Below are 21,837 nucleotides of genomic sequence, written 5' to 3'. Positions count from 1 at the left end.
GGCCGTGGCAGAATTTACTTTGAAAGGAATGACACGCAGTAACGGTACGAAGGTGTGTCCCACCACGTTGTACTCCACCACATCGGAGTACACGAAGATCAAATTCAGTCCTTGGTTCAGTTCTACCGGGTAACGAAAATACCTTGCAAAATGCCCGTCGTTGTCAATCTCTGCCATTTTAATCGTTTTGGTCTGCTTATCCGTGACCAAATTGAGGTCTCCACCCAAAATGTCATACAATCCAGGGCAAAATTTAATACGTATACTTTTTTCCTCACTATCAAATTTGATGAGTAGACGGTGAGACTGTTTGTGGTACTCGATGGTGACACGTTTACCTACTTTGGTCAGAACTTTGTCAAAGGTTGCATAGAATTTGTCAGCGATGGCCTCCACCAGATGTTGACCACTAAAATAATGGCCTGAATTAATTTTAAAGCGATAAACGAAAAGAGGAGGAGAAGAGTCACTGCTGCGGGGTAATAGGTCCTTTGCAAGATGTGATTTATGTTGAGGACTGCCCGTCATCTGTTGCTGCAGTGCTGGGTCCAAAATTTCGACGTCAAAAGTGTTTTGAGTTTCAGTGATGTTTTTGATTTGTGTTGGGTGAATCATTTCCACTAAAGCCACTTCCCAATGGGCTTCGTGATCTAAGGGGATGGCTTGAGTTAATTTGGCCGTGTAACAGCACAACGTGTTGTGGGGAAACACCTCCATGGAACTGTCACTGGGTAAGGTTAAGTAAAATTGGTTTTGGTGACTCATAAGTCCAGAGTTCTGTGGCTGTCCGAGGGGTTACTGGACGTCAGAGGCGTGTCTCCGCCCAAAATGGGGTTCTGGTTGTGGTTGTTGTTGTTGTTGGAGTGGTGACTGACACTGGCACTGGACACAAGGCTCCCGTTCGAGGAGAATTTCAGGGAGGGATTGGGAAGCAGGTAACCGATGCAACTGCTCAATAAAATGGTCCACAATTGTTTGTCTCCTTGTTGCAAACTCAAATTGGCAATGGCTGCCCCGATGACACAATACACCACGAAGATTTGGCAGAAAAAGACGATTTGCGTTTTAGGCACACGTTCTCCACACCACACCCACAAGGGTTGTTTTTTAAATCTTGCACAGAAGAACTGTGTGAAGGAGGAGTGGTCGACGTAGCTGCGTCTGTGCGAAAGGGCATGATGGTCACTTCTTTTTATAGTCGATGACTTGCGAAGCGTCGATCCAAGAATAAAAACTGGGTGGATATCCTTTCCAACGTACTTTGACTTCTTTGACACGTCGTTTGCCCACTTTACGGGTTCTGCGTTCGAGAATGCTTTCGATGTCGTACACGTTGTCTTCTTTTTTGGTGATACGTTGTAACTCGGGCAAATAAAACGTTCCTTTGAGCACTTCTCCGTTCATGTCTTCCAATTTATGGATGACGGCCATGCACTCGTCCAGTGACGCGAAACAGTTCGGTCGTCCAGTTAGGTAAGTAACCTTTGTCGAAAGTGCGTTTGGTTTTGCCAATGCGCACCCAATCTCCTACGGCCAACTCTCCACTTTTCTTGGGGACAGCCCTCGTCGGGGACGTACCAAACAGACGCTCAAACACCAACACTTCGTTCTCGGGAGTCACTTCTTGCGGGGCACGTCCGATGCTTCGACGGTAAGATTGGTTGTACGCTTGCACCAGGTGCGGTAAGATGTCGATGTACTTCAGAGTGTGGTGATGCGTAAAATATTTCCACATGCGTTCTTTCAAAGTGCGTTGAAAACGTTCCACGATGCTGGCTTTGGTTTCGGGATTCTCGGTGGTAAAAAAATGAATGTCACGTTTCTTTAATTCTTTTTGGAAAGCTTGGTTCAGAAATTCGGTACCTTTGTCCGTTTGCCATCGAAGAGGGTGACGACCGCTTTGTTTCAACACCCGTTGCAGGGCTCGCACTAACTCGCTGCTGGATTTGGAAGTCAAGGGCACGACCCAGGCAAATTTGGAAAAGACGTCGATGACACAAAACAAATATTTGTAGCCACGATTGTAGCTGGCCAAATGAGAGACATCGGCTAAATCGGCTTGCCATTGATGATCGATGCCTTCCACTCGGGTGCGACTTCTGGCAAACTTGCGTCGAATGGGTTTGTGTAAAGTGTAGGTAGCTTGTTCTTGTAACCATCGTTGCACTTGAGGTAAACGGAGACTTTTCAGTCGAGTTTTGGCAGCACGATACAATTTTTGAACTCCTGCGTAACCTGCAGCATGCGAGGGATCGTAGTAAATGCTGGCTAAGACTTTCTCCATTTTTTCTTTTTTTGTGTTGGTTGGTTGGTGTGTTAATAAGGCACCCACTCTTGGAGGATGCTACTCTTTTTCTCTTGGGGTATTTTCTTGGATTGCAATGCTTTGCGTGTGCGACCGGCAATAGGTGTTGAAGAGGAGGATGTCTGAGCGGGGGATATCGGTTCTTGTTTCACTTCTGTCTTCACTTTCTTTTTCTCTTGTGATGAAGAAGGGGTGGCCTTCATCTTTTTAATCCATCCAATTCTGGAGGTAGGTGGTGTTGTTAACTTGCGTACTTTTTCTGGTGGAGTTTGAAACCCTTCTTCTTCTTCTTTTCCTTTTTCTGTCTTGGTCACTGGTACTGGTACTGGTACTGGTGATGGTGCTGGACTTTTCATCAAGGTCTTAAAATCTTTCAGAGTGGGTAGAGCTGTTTCGTCTAAAGCTTTCTGGTGAAAGAGTTGCAGTCGTTGCAAGAGTTGACCGTACTTTTGCGATTTTTCTGTTTCGGACAAATCTTGGCGCTCATCAAGGACTGCAATTCGTGTTGTAACTGGGACATCTCGCTCAAATTGGGATTGGGAGGTAAATGCGGGGTGCGTTGTTCTTGCCACCGATGGTATTCCATCCATCGTTTGTAAGGCACTAAAGCTAGCTTTCGTCCTTCCATGGGGTTGTCAGGGGTTGATTCTGAGATCTTGGGACTTCCGAGGGCCTTTTTATCTTCCTCCCACCAGTCCTCCCAACATGGTTCCCAAGACTCCTTTCAGTATGGGGCCTAACAAGAGGGGTAAAATGCCTCCACGTTGGACCAACATCTTCTTCTTTTGACGAATGGGAATTTTCTTTTGAACCATTTGGCGAAGAACGTGACGATGTTTGCCTAAGCATTGTTTCTGGTGTTTGGACAAAGGGATCGTGCCTTTCAAGACGTTCAAACAACATTCGCACACGGTATCGATGACCGCTTTGGAGGCCGATTGAATGAGTTTTTTTCGTAGAGGTGGAGAAGCTTTGGACAGGACAGATAACATGTCCCCATGTTTGACTAAACGTGGTGGTAGTCCTTTCCTTTTCTTTCCTTGGGGTTTTCTGGAGGGTGACATCTTTGTCTTTGAATCTTCAGGAGCACCAAGAAACACTGATACCCCGACTTGGTCACAGGCCTTTTTTATACTGGAACTCGTCGCCACTGATTGTCTTTACGTCGTATCAGTTTGAGGACAGGCATGACACGTCGTGCAGGGGTTCGCAACGGACTAAATCGAGCCAGTTCTTGCTTGGACAAATCCAGTAAACTTTGTAACATGCCCGATCTTTCTTGGACTTTGATTTTGGGAGAAGGTACTTTGTGAGCAGCAGCCACTGCCACTAAATTGGAGGGTCCTGCCACTGGGGAAGTTCTTTTTGGGGTCATCAACGGAGAAGTTCTTGGTGTGATCAACGTCTCCAAGTACTCTTCAGTTCTTGGTGTCATTAACGGAGAAGTGGACAAACGTGAGGTTGCCGGAGACGCAGTCACCGCTGTGGCAGGTCGTGGTTTGCGAGTGTAAGGCTGCGTCCTGGCCGAAGAATAAGTGCCTCTCTTGCGACTAGTTTTCTTCTGTGGACTTTTCTTTTTCTGGGGACTTTTTCTTTGTTTCTTTTTCTGGGGGCTTCTTTTCTTTTTCCGGGGTGGTGTCTGGTAAGAGGAGGGTCCTGCCACTGGAGAAGTTCTTCTTGGGGACCTGGTCTTTTTCTTCTTGGGGCTTCGTTGGGCTTTTTTCTTGGGTATAACTTTGGGGGCATTAGGATCCCATCTTAAGAGAGAGCGAATGATGACCCCTCCTAGAGTACCGCTCCCTCCAGGTTTCAAAATGATTTGTTTTTTGGTTTGAGTGTCGATGCGGGGATCGGCCAGTTGGACCAAAGCGACTTTGTTTCGATCGAAAAAGCGTTTGGTTTGATGAGGAATCTGAATGATTCCTTGGAGTAATTGACGTGCCGTCACCGTGAACCATCGTAAGACTTCTTTTGAGACTAGCTTCTAAGACACGAGCTCGTGTTTGTGGATTTTTTTCTCGACTGATGCCATACAAGGCACGAATCAATTTGACGGGAAGATGCGACTGAAGGGACGTCATGTTCACACTGTGTGAGACAGACGAAAAAGGGTCTGAGGTTTTTATAGATTTTTTGATGGGGAGTGAAATGAAGTCGAGGACGGAGACGTGTACAGGACAGGCCCTCCGTCTTGGCACCAGTGGTGAAACAAGTGGGTACGAAATCGCAAATCCTCGGGAGTCGTAGGTTTCAAATCGACGAGTAAATAGGCGTGTGGCGTTTGAGTGGCATCGTCGTACGCCTGAGTCAGCCAAGGCGTTCCTAACTGTTTGGCTAAGACTTGCACTTGCGATTTATCTCGAGGGCTTTTAAACAAGACCACGTAATGCGCATTGAGACTGATGGTGCGATGGGCTTTACTTTGTTGAAACAAATTTTGGGTGATGTAAACGACACTGGCATTACGGTGATGCCCTTTGCGCGTGAACCACAGTTTAATTTCTTCTTCGTCTTCTCCTAACATGTCGTCGAAAATGACCAAATGGGTTTGACGGGAGTCAGAGACGATGCCGTCGTCTTCTTTAGGAATGCCTTCCACAAACACGATGGAATCGCCTTGACTTTCTCGCAAGAGGTTGTACGCCGATTGCCACTCTTTGTAACACCACACGATCCGTTGAGGTGGCCGATCGATCAAATGATGTTTATGTTCGATCAAACGTTTGACGAATTCGGTTTTGCCTGAACCGCTAGGTCCAGCAATGAGCATGTTAAAGGGATGGCGAAGATACAAAGCCTCCCAACTGGCACGATCTAAGTGTTCGTCGATGACTTTGACAGTAGAGGAAGAGGGAGCAGAGACAGCAGAGGTAGCCATTGTGTGAGAAATGTCACTTGTGACACGAAAAACAAACAAGACAAGAGTTTATATACTTTTTCAGAACACGTTTATTGAATGTTTTTTTCAAACATGAATACGAAAGACAAAAATACATAAAAGCCAAGGCTTAAGTACAAGAATAAAAGGCACATGATAACCATGAACGTGGAATAAACACAAGTGTCTGTACAACCACATGTTTTGAGTAATGTTCTAACCAGTTCTATAGTAGGGGGTAAGGTCACACAAGTGTCCTCCCGAAAGGGTCTTTCAGGTCTGTCCACGACAGTCCTGTCCTGGGTGACGGGTTCTTCTGGCACCGTCACTAACACGGGTTGAAAAGTAACTTTTTTCCTTGAACAACTCTGGTGCATACTGGGCCACTTCTTGGGTCCAAGCCTCAAAACCCCATTCTTTCCAGGCACGGACATCTGTCCAATGGGGATGTAAATCACAAGCTACACACACATCGTCATACACGTCTTGGGTAGCTAAAAGTTGACGAATCTTTTTTTCCTGTTGAGGTCGAGAAGTATCCAGATGAAAACGCATGGCTTTGAGCCAAAGGAGATTTTCGTGACCATTTAAGGCCATTGAGGTGGTAAGTACTGATCGTAAAGAGTCCACAAAGAATCGGCTGGTAAACGAAATCCCAGAAAACAAGTCACTAAAACACACACCACTTGTCGACCCAAATTGAATGGATACAGTTCTTGTAATAATCGATGGTAATGATCCACGGTTTGAATATGGTCATTGAGTTCCTTCCACGGAATCTGTTGGATTACATACGACATAAGTCGTGGCATGGCAGCCTGTTTTTATAGTCTCTTTGTTTCGGAAGCAATACACGTACTTTCTAGCCAGTGATGTTCGTTCTCGAGTTGGGAATGTAAATCTTGCATACTGTAACCTGAACTTCAGATTTCGATTAGAAGTTTCCTCTTCCGCCAAGTAGATTCCACGGAAATATGTTGGTAATCCTTTACCTCGTCTTCCTCAATGCGTTGCTCTAGGTGAATCTCGAAGTAACCAAAATGATCAACACGTGGATCATCGGGGGCCTGGAAGTATTGAACAAGGTCTGACCACTGAAACAATTTCTGACGAATCAGTTCTCTTATACCATTCAGGTACCAGTGCTTAAAGATCTGGTGACGTAACGGATGCAATTGTTCTTTACGTTTGACTTGTATTTTGACCAGCTCTCGGTAAATGCATTCTCTCAATTCCACAGGCAAAGCACGAATGTTCTCTTGTAAAGTATCCATGAATAGGTCAGTCCGTACAATTCACAATCTTCTCATAATGAGCAAAAGTAATCCACATAGTGAGTAATTTCTGACCACTGCCATTCAGGGTAACGTCCAAGAATGTCACTGAACTCTTTTGATGTAAACGGTCTAGAGTAATATAATAGGAGGAATGCACCCTTGACCCAAAGAAATCTAACACACTGGTTGACTTTTTTCACTTTCCTCTTGTGAATTTCTCGACACAAAAGTTCTACAGTGACCCATTGAGATTTCACTCTGGCAAACCCCTGCCAAACTTCTTTGTAAATCTTCTCTTGCAGTTCTTTAGGTAATGATTCAATATCGTTTTTGAAATGCAGTTTAAATACTGGTCTCGGTGATGTCCAACATTTGACTCCTAACCAGTCTGGTTTCTTCTTCGTCAACGACATGGTAAGTTCCTTTAATGTCTCGGTCCCACTAAGGGTAAGTAATGACAATTCGGTGACCATCGAGCATGTTCTACGTAGGCCGAATCTTGTGGTTCCCAGTGGTGAAGTGACACACCGCAACTGAAGCACTTGACTTTATCTCCTTCGCCCAAGTAGAAAAATCCGGCTCTGGCTAATTCTTCGGGGGTCGGTCCTCCAAGATACTTAGGCCATTTTCCTTTGAACGATTGAAGACGATTTTCAAAGTCGCAGTATTCCGACAAACGCACAGGGAACGAATATTCGTCTTTCACAGGTTCGTTTCGATGAGGGTTGGGTGACATGAACAGGAGTTTGCTCAGGGCTGGATGACATCCGTAGGGGAGTAGACGTGAAGGTGAACATTCCCCTTTAAAACGAAACTCAGTAAAATGTCCAAGAGGACGAGCGGCATCACTTTCGCATCCCTTAGGTTTGACACGCACAGCATCACTTCCATGATAGGGGTAGGGACACTAAAGTTCCCATGATGCTTTACGGCATCGCTCAGGTCACAACGTACAGCATCGTACCCATCGCAAGGCTCACAATCGCACTCGTCTGCAAACTCCGTTACGCAATTACAATGGTAACCACATGGACAATCGCAGTTTCCTTCCGGACATTTTCCGTCGCAATGCCTGGGTCTTATCCATCCAGTATTAGTCACACTAGAGGAAGATACAACTTTTTTACAATCCCCAAACTGGAACGATGTCTCTTTCAAAGTATTCATCTTGTTCGCTCGGTCTTGGTAGTCCCAATGAACTATCGGTCTTGCCTAGGGTTCCTTTTTATATACAGACCAATACCGACGTGTCCATACGGTAAGGTGAAATGATTGGGAAGTCGAACTCGCTTCTGGTACACGATTTGATAGACTTTTTCCAAGGGCCGACTGACGATGTGGTGAGTGGGTAAACGTACAATCTTGTTCGGTTGGTAAGTGGTCACTTTAAAGTTTCCATCCTCTCCCGATTGCAAGGCTTCTTTCAATACCCCAAAGTTCACCACTCGACTGGTACGATGATTCAGAGTCAGTCCTTTCACTTTGCACGTCGTGTGCACTTCTCCTTGTTTGTCACGGTATTCGTAGCCGTAATTTTTGGGACCGCCACTGACGAAACTTAGAATCTTGTCGTCGGGATGCTCGTCTGTTCAGGCTCCTAAACGGTCTCCTTCGATGTCAGGGTGATGTTGAATCGGGTGATGGATGTAGATGCAACTGTCCGTGTCAAAGTACAGGACGCGTTCTTCTAACAGTTCTAAAGCTTCGTACAATTTTAAGCGAGCATGGGCTGTCACGTAAGCCGCAATGATGACATTTCCAAAAGGGTCGTCTTGTACAAAGTCCAGATCTTCTTCGTAATTGACCAAGATCAAATCCTCTCGAACGACGTCCACGTGTTTCATGTATTTGGTTTTGTCGTGAATCATCTGGAAGTAGCGGGAAGGTTCTGTCAAATATTCCGTCTTGGGTAAACACGGTCGTTGTGCCATTTTACCCCACAAGCAATTTAACATCATTTTGGCAAACGATCGCCTGCCTTCGTTTTTCTCGATGTGGTCTAAAGTGATGCCTTCTTCTTCCCGGTATTTCTCTTTGAATTTTATTTGGTCTTCGGGAGTGTGACACCAGGAAGGATAGGGGCTGGCTTCTTGCTTCAGTTTCAAAAAGGCATCCACGTAGTCTGCGAAAATGCCTTTCTGAGTAGGGTCACCCTTGTGGTATTGTTGTGTCTTGGGAAAGTGGCAAATTTCGTACACTTTCTAACAGTTGGTATCCCATGTCCATAGCTTTGAACAATTCTACGCTGACCCAGGTTCCCGTCAAGGCCCGTTCTTCCTGGGTGTGCTGACAAGGCTGATCTTGGTTGCACGTTTCGGCACAAGTACGGCACAAGGGAAACATCAGTTTGCCTTGACAATGGTGAGGTAAGACGGGATGGTATAGGTTCGTGGGAGGCAAAACTTTACACTTGATCAAACCTTCGTATTGTCGAATGTTTTTCAGGTCGATGTGTTCCGTCATCAATTGCGGGTGCCCTACAGGAAAGCGACACTATTTGCACACGTAGGGATACAGCGAACACACGTCCAAGTATTTGATTTCTTCTCCTTTCTCTTCGTCGGCTTGGTACAGCAAACAGGTGGCATTGGTCCTTCCTCCGTACAAACTATCCCTCCGGTTCAGCGGGTCCATAAACTGGTAACTTTCCACGAGGCGTTTAAACTCGGGATCGGTTTTCATACGGTGATCATACTTGTGTTCCCACATTTCCACCACTTGGTATCCTCCCTGTTCCAACTTTAGGCGCCGCTGACAAGTGTCCTGGAACAAGTCTTCCATGGTTCGTTGTAAAACTGATTTTTAGTGCTACGATCAGGGTAACAGACGGGACATCCGTGAAATAAGCAACCGTTAAACTCGTACACGATCTTTGGGTTTTCTAAGTCCCAGCCATCGACCGAATACGTTCCGATGGTCTTTTCACCCCCTCCGTTGCGGGCATGCTGAATCCATTTATCTTCCTTGTCGCACAAGTAATGTAACCAACGTAGGGCTTTGACCGAGTATTGACGCTTGACATAGTTGGTCGTTTGAGGACTGATGACAGCCACGATGTTTTCAGGCATGAATCGTTGGCGGTACACTAAGGAACACGCTTTGGCAATGGTGCAAGCTTCTTTCAAAGGATCGACCCCTCCGTGTTCCATGAACAGTTCTCGAAATTTTCCACAGCAACGTCGTAAAATGTCCACGTCGGAACGACAATACTTTAACATTTCTTCCTGAAAGTCGAAGGGGTTAGAGGCATGAGCCTGGTACCAAGCGTAGAAATCTTCTCGTTGTTCGGTACGCATGTTGTCGGGGTCGTAATAGTGAGCCTCAGGCAAATGGGGTAGAACGGCGTGTTGATTGGCTTCCGTATTGAAAAAGTGTGGAAAGTACCCTTTAGCCATTTCTGTCATTCCAAACGTTTTAGGCATTCGACTCAAAGGCATGGCCAAGTAACTCATTGAATCTTTAAACTGCACTTGTCCCACTTGCATGAAAATGATTTTGGCTCCGTTCAAAGTCACTTTAGGACGTTCGGTGCCATGTTCCGTATAGTATCTGAGAAGAAACTGTCCATCGTATCCGGAGAAATTGTGAGCCATCACCGTGGCATGACGATGACAATCTCCGTAACGTTCGATGTCCTCTTGGCTCCACGTCTTGTCGATGGGGTCTAAAACCCATTGGGCAAAATCGGCTAACGTGTTCGGTCCCCGAAAGATTTTTTCACGCCCTCCAGGAATCTTGCTGCAGTGAGGGCAATGACTGAAGATAGGTTCTTGAATGCACTTCTCGCACGCTCGATGAGCCACTCAAAAATTAGGAATGTGAATTCCGGTCTCTTGCATGCATTCGAAATCGAAAAAGATGAACTTGCCTTTCTTCTTGTGACCGTCCTCTTTCTCTGGTGGGGGTTGGTATTTTTGCACGTAACATTCGTGTTCCAAGTCCACGATGTGGTGACAAATGTGACATTTTTTCTTTCCTCGACATACGTGTGCCTTGGCATTATTGGTAAGTATGCCTTGTCCACACGTAGGGCACAATCTCAGGAGTTGACAAGCACATTCCTTCTGTGAACCTTGTGTTTTCAAGTGTTGTTGGTAACAGGTAGGGCTGACAAACGTGCGCAGACAAGTTGAACAAGGCACTGGTTCTTCGCTCAGACAGGGTGGAGAGGCGAAACATCCTGGGCATTTCCATCCACAATGCTTGTGTTGCTCTCGATTATTATAACCATAATCACATTTCTCACAATAATAACCGTATCCCAGGAATGCAGTGATACTGGTAATGGTGTCGAAATGTTCATCGTGATGATAAACGTGAATGTATTTTCCATCCTTAAAATCTTGGCACACAAGCGCTAGCGAATCTATATAGACTACGTGACGTCACAGACTGCTCTCTTCGAATTGGATGCGGGCTGACTGAATTTTGTAACGCGTGTTCGGATTGGTGAATGAACTCAATCCGTTTCAATCCTACCTCTACCTATAAATAAGCGCAGTTCACTGCATTGATTCACCTGTTCTCGTCGCTTCAAGATGTGGACCGATGTGCAATCTTCTACGCTTGTGTCTTCCATGATGTTCAGGACGGACATGCTCATGTATGCCCGATCCAAGTGGACCGTTGTCTGTGGATACGTAGGATTTACGTGGAGAGGCAAGGATGCCTCAAAAGAGTCCTGATTTACGGGCCAACAGTGAGACGCAGCCTAAGGAGAAGATGAAGACCAATCCGGTGCCCTTTATGTTAATGAATACATTAACATAAACCCAAAGGCCCTTTTCAGGGCCAGCCATATTTCTCGAAAAGAGATAGCCTTTCAATTGCCTACCCCTTTTTTAAATTTAAATTTAAATTTAAATTTAAAAAAAATTAAAAAAAAAATATAAAAAAATCCCATATTCAAATCCCCTTGTCCCTAGACAGACCCACACTTTATTCCCCCCATGTTCAATTTTCCCTTGTCCCTAGACAGTCCCAAACTCTATTCCCATGTAATGCTAATTTCCCTTGTCCCCAGATTGTCCCACGATTTTTCTCCATGTTAAATTTCCATTGTCCCCAGATTGTCCCAGGGGTGTTTTTAATGCTAAGTCCCATTGTCCCTAGGGTATCCCACCTTACTACTTATATGCTTGACGAATTGTTTGAATTTGTCATATTGGATGTTATAATAATCAGGATATTCTAAGAATTTCATGCATCACTTTAGTTTATGTGAGTTACGAGAATCCGTGTGAATTCTCCGATCTTAGATGATTTCACGTATGATAAAGACTTAAGTGCGTATTGACTGAAATTAACGTCGTTAAGCCATGAAGTCAGATTTCATGTATGCTAAAGACTTGGACGTGTGTATTTCGCTGAAAATAATGTCAATAATGTAATTGAGACGAGAACGGAATTGTTATGTCTCGTGTGATGGCAATTTGAGTCAGTGATGAAATAGCCGCTAGGAAATACATTAATCTTGTGAAACTAGGTTTGTTTATGGTCTGCCGTGTTTGGCTTGACCAGATAGCCTTTGGTATCTGTTTGAATTCTGATAGGATGATATGTGACATAACGGGGGAGGGTGGGAGGGTAATGATCTATTCCCAGTAGGATATCCGACTGAAGATTTAAGTTGCTTCTCTGTTTATTTTGAAAGGAAAATAGCTCCACTGACGTATCCACGTACCTACTTATCCAAGTATCTACGTATCTACGTAATTACGTATCCACCTACACACACAGAGTTTGAGGGCCGAAAGAGGCGAGACAACAGAGAGTTTGGAGAAGAGAAAGCGAAAGGACCAAGAAGAACAGCTGCAGTGAAGTCGGAGTGAACCGGAAATAAGCAGGTTATGAAGTTGTACAAGGCAATGACTTCGATTGTTCACTTGATTCTATGATGAACCAATTCTATCTTTTAAAACAGATCGGCTATTTATATAAGTATGTTTGTGTTTGAAATTCGGTGAATGATTTATTTTAAAAGAGAAGTGTATCTTTCTAATGTAACGTAATATCGCAGTTGTTTATGTAATTTATGAAATTGTTGTTATTCATGTACGGGGGCTCGCGTCATTCTGTTCTATATATCTGCTCAGATCTCTATTTATTCCACCTATAAGTTTCACACTTTATGTTAATATTTACTCGATCACCCTCTACTAATGATAACCAAATAAAGCGGACACCTTGTAAGATGGTAAAATCCACCAATCAACCCCAACACACACCAACCAGTCCACCCATATATATATATATATATATATATATATATATATATATATATATATATATATATATATATATATATATATATAACACATGCGAAATTCACCAAAAATCGGTTAATATAAAGTGTAATCAGAATTATTACTTCCTAGATTTAAAAAAATGATTATTTTATTTTACACCTTATTAAATATGAAACGAATTTTTTTCAAAGATTTCATAAAAATAAGTACATCTAAAACTAAGATAGTGACATGACAGCCGTATTTTAAAAAAAAGAACATAATTGATAAAGCATAAAGAGAAAATACTGTAATTTTCGGGGCACGGGTAGTTAAAACACAATCCTGCACTAGTGTTTGGTTTATTGTATGCACACGTTTGTACACATAATACCTTGAATGATCATTAATTTTTCATGACCAGTCATTCAAAACATAAAATATAAACTAAAATATTATTACCTATTGGAAGGAAGCAATGTACAAGGAAACAACTATACACAGCTAGAATACTGAAGTCCGATATCTGAGTCCGGCTGACATCACAATGAGACACAATAAGCAACCCTGAACTAACCGGGACCACTCAGGAAACGCAGCCATTTTCTTTTACATTTTCTGTTCCCAATATTATGCATGATCGAAAATGTATTTATCACATCGTTGAAATGACAATCATTAATAAATAGAAGGAAAAAAGATGACGTTACGGGAAAATCGTCCTTTATATATATATATATATATATATATATATATATATATATATATATATATATATATATATATATATATATATATATATATATATATATATCAAAGCATACAATGCAGCCCTACTTTGCAACTTGCGAATGATTCTATAACACTAGGTAATCGCTGCAAAAGTTTATTGTTATTTCTCTCTCTCTCTAACTAATCATTTAAGATATCGTTAGGCTGCACCGTCTCATTCTCATCATATATAGATTGGATACATGGTTTCGACAACGAAAGAGCAGCTGTTACGAGATTCTATGGCTAAAGCTCTGTTTTAGTATTCCTTTTGTATGGATACAATACGTTGAAAACTGATGGATTGCAATCCAATCCTAAGAGTGTAGAATTCCAGTTCCGTATGAGAACCTTGAACACAAAGCTCTGACTGTCGAAACTGCAAAGGCTTCACCTGCAAAAAATAAAATTTGAAATTAAAATAAAAACATTTTTGATATTATGAATAAAGTGACGTTAAATGAGTTAATCATCTAATGTTTTCGACATTTGGAGACATAGATTAAACATCATAATTCAGTATGAACAAAACAGCATTATTGCATAAAAAAGATACGAAAACTGAGGTTGTAAATATAAATAGGTGATAATTTGTGTTGCATTTTAGTTTTGGACTTGAAGTTCCCCAAATAATTTGTTTGTTCCAAAATGACCAGTTTTCAAGGAGATTCAATGGATGAAGCATATTTTTCTTCTTCTTCATGAAAAAGACCGATTACACTTTCTACATAATTAATTTTGACCAAATCTTTTCTTCTGAGCTGACCAGTTCGTGAACATGTACTTTCGGATTTAAAAAAGCTGTTGTCTGAATACAAAATAACACTACTCGATGATCGATATCTTGATTTAACAAACAATAATATAGGGCTTTAAAGATTTAAAATATTCTGCAATGACTTCAATTTTACTCCTCACAGGGATTGTCGATATAAATATTTTTGGAAAATAATCACGAAGAACATACTGTTGTTCACCAGGGTTTTGGAGAACCTATTAGTTCATGTAAAACAGAATTGCAAGAATAAATACAATTATGGAGCTCAAACAGTTGAATACTGTAGACGAATACCCGACGCAGAAATAAATCCAATGTTTACATGATACGAATGATGTGTGTATGTTTGTATGTGTGATTTGGATTTTTAACGTAGCTTTTAGCAATTTTTTCAGTCATATCGCTACGATGTCTGCAGTGTGGCAGTTTATAGTGATGTCTAGCACTGGAGCATCATCTCCTACATTGCTGTTATCTATTTACTTCTGCTATCCGTTTGTCATGCAGGTCAACATCTGATGTATTTTATTCTATGTATACTCAATTTGTATTGTTTGTTGGCTTTTCATAATAATTGTATGATATGGATATGATATTTTGTACTTGATCTTGTCCAAAAACAAGTACATGGTTTACCATACCAGCGACAATTATTTTGTAAACAACAAAATATATGGCTAAAACATTTTTTTTTTATGATTGTGGATTAAATATTCAGATCATTATCAATGGTAAACATGTTTACTTGAATTTGAGTTAAAGATACAGTATTGATTCTGACCTTAGAAAGTTCTGAAATGGAAGTTTCTATCAAGTTGACAGAGTATTTCAGAAAAGGGTAATTGCGACCTAGGTCAAGTAGAGGGATATATAATCTTTTTTTATATCAAAGAATTATTAATTCTTGCTGTAACATCTTGAAGTAGACTCAGTCTTATTGTTGTTTTCTGTTTTTATTTTGAGTGGAATTATTTATTCAAATTATTATTCACTGGAATTACAGAGTGTTCAAGAACATTATTGAACTAAAACATATGTTTGGAATTATAGTGAATTCAGGCAAGGACATTTTGATTGTATTATTGTTTCATCAAAATACTGCTAACACATCGCCACACTTCAGGCCGTTGGCACATTATCACATGCGAAATCACAGGCACATACGCACATTCAATACTAGAATTTATTTGGACTACCACTGGAATTTAATTGGTACTTATTAATTTGGACTTGTATTGGAACTTAGCGGACTATTTAGGATTTTAATTCGCAATGCGGTAAAGTTCTTTTTAAATTTTCACTTTGCATTATAGGGAAATAAATTATTTGTTGAATTGACAAAACTTGATTGTTTTCGCTCTTTCTGTTACTTCGTTTAAGACCAAAGATACGTAACAGAAAATTGGAGGCTCGTCTATTTGTTTTTGAAATTTAAATTCACTCTGCTGTGGAATTTTGTAAGTTCAAGGAATTACTTTACATATTTGAGAAATCTATAGTGCAACCAACAAGCTTCCACAGTGTCATCTATACTGGCTAACTTGATTTTAAATCCTACCCAGGAAGGGACAGAGTTCTTGAAAAAGGATGAATTGCTCCAGCTTGCCAGAACATATTATCTTTCTGAGACAAAGACTTCTTAAACGAAGGAAGAAATTTAAAAAAAAAATATTTTGGTCCAGTATTTGGTGGAAAAGAAATGTTGGATAAAAGTGTTTGGGGTTTGATTAGTATGTCTCTATCTGGCTCTGAAATGAAAGTAATATATTGGAATTAAAAACAATATGGAAATAGAATTAAGAAAGCTTCAGCATCAGAAAGAAGAAAGTGAAATGCAGTTGCAGAAAGAGGAAAGATTGATTGTTGATTGATTGTTATTTTTACGGTTAGCCTATTTAGCGCCATACAAAAGGTAATATGTATGATTATTTAAAAATGAAGAAAGGTTTTATATCGACCAGCGATATTAAAACCAAATAGTTAAAAGTAGAACGATAAGATGGTTACGGGCAATATATAAAACTTCCCGATCAACGGGAAATGTAATGGTGTATGTTAATAAATACAAATGAGAAGCTGTTGAAAATTATGGACGGTAAAAAGATCATATATATATATATATATATATATATATATATATATATATATATATATATATATATATATATATATATATACACACTCAAGGTGATGGCATAAAAGTCAGAGCTTAGAGTAAATGTTCACTGCTTTCAGGAACTCTATAATACAAGTGCTGTTTAAGAGGAAAGAAAGACAGAGAGACTAATCCAGGTGAAATTACAGAAAGGAGAAAGGAAGAGAGAAAGAGAAGATATGATACTGTAAATGCAGCGTGAAAAGGAATAGAGTCAAATACATATGCAGAGAGAAAGAGAAAACGAAGAAAGTGAATTTCAATTTAGATTACAAGAATTATACTGGCAAGTGGAAAACATCCCTAACTTTCACACAAATGTTCCATTTCTGATGTTACCAGAAAATTTAGGTTAGTGTCCCCTTTTAAAGAAAAAAAAAGTAGACTAATGTTTTTCTTTTTGTTTTGAAAAAAGTTGTGGAAAATTTTAAATTGCAAAGAGAGCATTCGACTATGTTATTACGAAGCCCATAGAGTTTACACTTCATTGTCAGTGCAAAAAAGTGTTGATTATGATATGGTTAAGGACTGTATCTTGAAGAGTAATGAGTAAGTCCCTAAAGCATAGCGACTGTACAACAAAAACTGGACAGAACCAAATCCAATTTGCAAGAGAAAAAAGAGCAATTATTTGATAGGTGGTGCTCAGCCAAGAAGATTGGTCAAGACAACGATAATCTCAGACCACTCATATTAAGTAAAGAGTAAAAGAATTGCGTCCACAACGACCTTAGGGTCTACCTTGATTAGCAAAAGGCCGAAACTTTAGAAAATGTTGCTCCTACAGCTGACGATTATTCCTTGACGTTCAAAGTTTCTTTTGTCAGTAAGTCTTTCACTCAACATTTTGTTTTAATTTTAAAAAATCTGTTTCATAAGAACACTTCTAAATCTCAATTTCGCACAACTTTTAGGAGTAAAACTTCTGATAAGACCTATCAGAAATCGTTATCTTTTCCTATGTGTTCCTATTGTAAGAAGAAATGGCACGATATTTCGGATTGCTAGATTTAAACATTAGCACCAGAATCAAGACAGCTATTCCAAATACTCTTATGTCTAAGAGATCAAAGTCACGGTCATGTATTGAAAGCAATACAATTGTTGGGTCAAACAAACCCCGGTATGATATTATGATGCAGAATTATGAACCATTCATGTCGAACAGTTCTATATCAAACATTAGTGATTCTGGCAATACTATCCCTAATAAAATGTTATGGAAAACTGGAACTTCTCAGAGACTTTTATTATCAGGTGCTTTGCCGTTTTCTGAGAAGTATTTTAATAATTAATGACAGTGTTCTTATTCATGGAGGAGAGTGCTGCTTCCTTAATGTTCCTCTCCATTGTGTAAATTTGTCATTAGACTTAATCGGATTGTCTGGGATATAATTCACAATACTGTTAGTTGGTTTTAAATTTTCACTTCGTATTCAAGGAAATAAATTATTTGCTGAATTGTACAAAACTTCATGGTTTTCGCTCTTTTCTCTTGCTTATTTTAAGACCATAGAGTCCTAACAATATATAAGATTTGAATTTAATACATTTTCAGCGTCTCTTTAACATCCTTATTCTGTTTCTTCTTTTGGATTAACACAATTCGTTGACATCTTTTTCTTTGCAATAACCATTATTCTTAATTTCGTTTTAGTTTATCAATTTCATTTCTAAATTCAATATTTCCTTTGTCACATTCATTATGAATATCTCTTACATAATTAAAAACATCTCCTGCCAACTTTGTATCATTACTCTTTATTGCCTGCCTGTTTGTAATTGCTAACAGTAGTTGGTATTTGTTTTAAGCGTTTACATCTCTATATTTTCAAGAGCTTTTATTTATTTTTTAGACATATCCATATATTTCCTTTTCTTGTCCATCCCAACGATTTTATTAATTCACTTCCTTTTTGCGTGTAGTTAGGTTATAACATTCTGTCTGAGTTCATTGTTAGACATTTTTATTGGTTCTTTGTCTGTTTCTTGATAAATCAATACTTAGATGAAGTTTAGTTGATTTATATTAATCTTCATCAAATACTTAGACCACACCTAAAATATTCTTTGTATTCATCAAATTAAAGATCTTTGTTTAGAGGGCTTTAACCTTTAATTAGATAAATTATCTTCACAGATTTCACCAATTATCACACCACTAATCTGATCCTCCTATTCATCATTATCCAAAAAAAAAATCGTCTTCAGTGTGATTTGCATTAACAAATTCCACTTTCGCATATTGCACTATCGAACTTGATAAAAAAAAAAAATAACTTCAAACAAATATAAGGCTTTATATTAAAAACTCGTGAGAAAAGCTAAGCGATCAATAGCCGTAGCCATGCAATACAAAGCTACAGAGTAGAACAATACAAGCAGGAATTAAAAATTGGCGCAGCAAAAGATCATACGTGGAAAAACTAGAAAAATTGCAGTAGTAGTATTTGTGAAAAAAGGGAGATAATACTTATTAAATGCGAGATTAGCTAAAACATCAAAGTGAGTACACGTGTAGTAATACTGAAAACGAGACATCTGATGAATAATAATTAAAGCAACTTAAAGACAACATTAAAGAAGATTACATGACAACAAATTGATTACGGTATTTAACTGTTTTTCTTTAATGTAGGTTAGGATTACCTTTTCGGGATGAGTAGAACTTTAATAACTTTTAATCATCGACATTTTAAATCCAGACAGATAAAATGACAGAAAAAAAGTGTTTCAACTGTAGTAACTTCGTGTAAAAAGAACTACAAAAAGAACAGAGCATTTAATATTCTTAATGAATGTTTCTAACCCATGAAGATGTATCCCTTGTGCTACTTAAGAATAGTTGTTAACAGAGATAACTAAATCCTAATAATAAACTTTATGTTTTTTTAATATCCATGTTTGATGGTGATTTTATGGTGATTTTAAACATTTTCTAGTAAAACATGATGTAACAAACTGTAAGACTTTAATTAAATATTGTAATAGTGTTCTTTGTGGTGTCGCTCTCACTTGTCATTTATTACTCTGAAATTCTTGAGCACTTTCGGAATGTTCTTTTGGAATACTTGTTATAACTAGTTGCTTTATAATTTGTTTGGCACGTTCACTGCTCCAAGTTGTTTATAAGACACAACAGGTTTTAAAATATCTCTTTCAATACATACACATAAGCTAACAGTACAACTGCACTGCCTTTGAAGTAATACATGGTGTTTGAGTTACTTGATTCATACTTAGTTAATTTTACTTTATCTTACTTTTGATTTAATTTCTCTGCGTTAACCTTTTTAAACTGTTGCGATTGTTTCTAAGTTCTCGTGCAAGTTCAATTTACATGGATGTTTCTTTTTGCGCGAAGTTACTTTTACTGTTTGCTCTATAACGTATGAAATTTCTTCAGTTTCATTCGCACTACCTTGCATTTTTTCCAAGATATTAAGTGAATAAAGTGAACGAAGTTCTAGTTAATATAACTATGATTATGAAGCTAGCTGCAAATTATTAAACATCATTTTTGTCCAATAATATTTTTAAAAATTTTGTTTGCTTTTTTTCCACTGCAGCTTTTTCTTAACATGTTGAGAAATGAAAGTAGTGGAATTTCTGTATTACAAAATCAATTAAATAAAAAAGGGGGAAAAATCATTCTGTCTCCAAAATGAAACACACAAACGTCATTACAGCGTTCGCCAAACACATTGCAAGGTTTATTGTAGGTCATATCTAAAAAATTTAGACAAAATATTAGGAGTTATTTTGCAAAAGAATAGGAAACATGTACGTGAATAAATGTATCACAACGATGAAAAACATAACATGACCCACTTAGCAAGAATTGACAATTCAACTGCAACTAAACAAACATTACTGTAAAAATATTAAAATGTTTGATGTACTATCAGTTGTGCTTTGCCAATAATAATTAATTTTTTGCGAAAAGCCACACGGTGTTGATATTAAAGATTATGCTATTTCCTTATACATCTTTTGATATTGTTTATGATTCAATACAACAGAAGATACGAGGACACTATAAACGTAGATGACTTTAAGCTGCTATCGCTGTAAATGATTGAATTTAGATTTCTATCTTGCTGTTTTTTTCTAATGTTCCATTTTTCTCTTAGATTTCTTGAATTTAGATTTCTATCTTGCTGGGTTTTTTTTTTAATGTTTCATTTTTCCCTTAGTTTCCGTAACTTCTGTGGCAGTATAGAAATTTAAATATGACTTTTAGCCACTTCAGTTTTAGTGTTATTATGAGTTGATTCACTTGATTATAGGCATTTATAACAAAGTAAAATATATGAAAATTTTCTGACACCGCTATAATCTGATGTACATGTACTGTTTATATATAATTCTCGAATACATGTAGATAGTCACAAGGCAACGTTCTGTCATTGTTTGGTTTCTAAATCGGTGAATGTTGGATGGTGATAGTGAGTGATTGACTGTCTAAACTTCGAAGCTAATCCTCGTTACTTTACCCCGTATCTTTAAATCTTATACTTACATTCATGTTTGTAGGCAAGGACGCTGGTCAATTATGTGAGCACTGATCATTAACACGTTGTATTGGTTAGTATGCATGGGAGCTGGTCAGTATGTGTAGGCGCTTGTCAGTAAGACTTTATATTGATTAGTAGTTGTGATTGCTGGTCAGTGGATTACTCGGCGGATAGTCAGTCAAACGGCTTATTTGTTATAGAGTGTTGGTGTTGGTCAAATCAACGGCGTATTGATTAGTAAATGTGGACGTTGGCTGCTAGACGACTTGTAGAGGAGTGGGTGCTGGTCAGTAGTTGTTGTTTTATCCTTTCCTTCGAGGCAGATTGAAACCCAATCGCAAAAATTTTAAGCCAACAGTTGTAGCCTCGGTGTTACATTTCCCTTGTGACTATTGTTACGTGTTTAGGCTCTTACAAAACATAACAAGAAAAAAGTGAAGACAAAAAGCTTTTAATATTTTCCCTAGAAAAAAAAGTAAAATGAGAAAAAGAACTTACGGTTTTACGAATCAAATCCAAAAAATAATCCAATAATTAAAAAAACAGAAGTCCTAGTAATAAAAAGTCCTAATGAACTGAGTTCGAATCCCGATGAAGTCCAAAATGGAAGGCGATGACGTATGCTGTGGTCAGCATAGTACTGATGTGTCAATAGTTCCTTGTTGAATCAAAGAAAATAATATTCCAGTGTTTGAATTCCGTGTCAATTTCGATAATTGTCCTTGTCTAAGAATTAATTTAGAGCACTAGTATTTCCAGGGAAAACAAACTTGCAATCCAAATAAACGAAATTAAACAAAATAATTAGCCCAAAACTGATCAAAACACAAAAAACTTTAAATTCTCAAGTGTTAAGGCACTAATGAATGTTCTTTCTCAAAACATCAATAATAAATCTAGCTAAACGCAAAACAGATACCCGGATGTGG

At 39.0% G+C, this 21,837-nt stretch overlaps 1 protein-coding gene across 1 annotated transcript in view; it reads right to left on the bottom strand.

Annotated features, from left to right (window-relative positions):
- Positions 1-21,837, bottom strand: part of LOC149807182 (GDP-fucose protein O-fucosyltransferase 1-like) — a 151,214-nt gene that overhangs the window by 72,985 nt on the left and 56,392 nt on the right. The window contains exon 2 of the mRNA XM_089963221.1: positions 13,150-13,852. The gene's annotated coding sequence lies outside the window, so the exon portion shown is untranslated. The remainder of the gene's footprint in view (positions 1-13,149; positions 13,853-21,837) is intronic.

The sequence above is a fragment of the Sinohyriopsis cumingii genome, chromosome 1 (genome assembly GCF_028554795.1).
Source record: "Sinohyriopsis cumingii isolate HCF-2022 chromosome 1, ASM2855479v2, whole genome shotgun sequence".
Taxonomy (NCBI): Eukaryota; Metazoa; Mollusca; class Bivalvia; order Unionida; family Unionidae; genus Sinohyriopsis; species Sinohyriopsis cumingii.
Note: the sequence above shows the minus strand (reverse complement) of the source record. Positions and strands in the feature narration are given on the sequence as shown.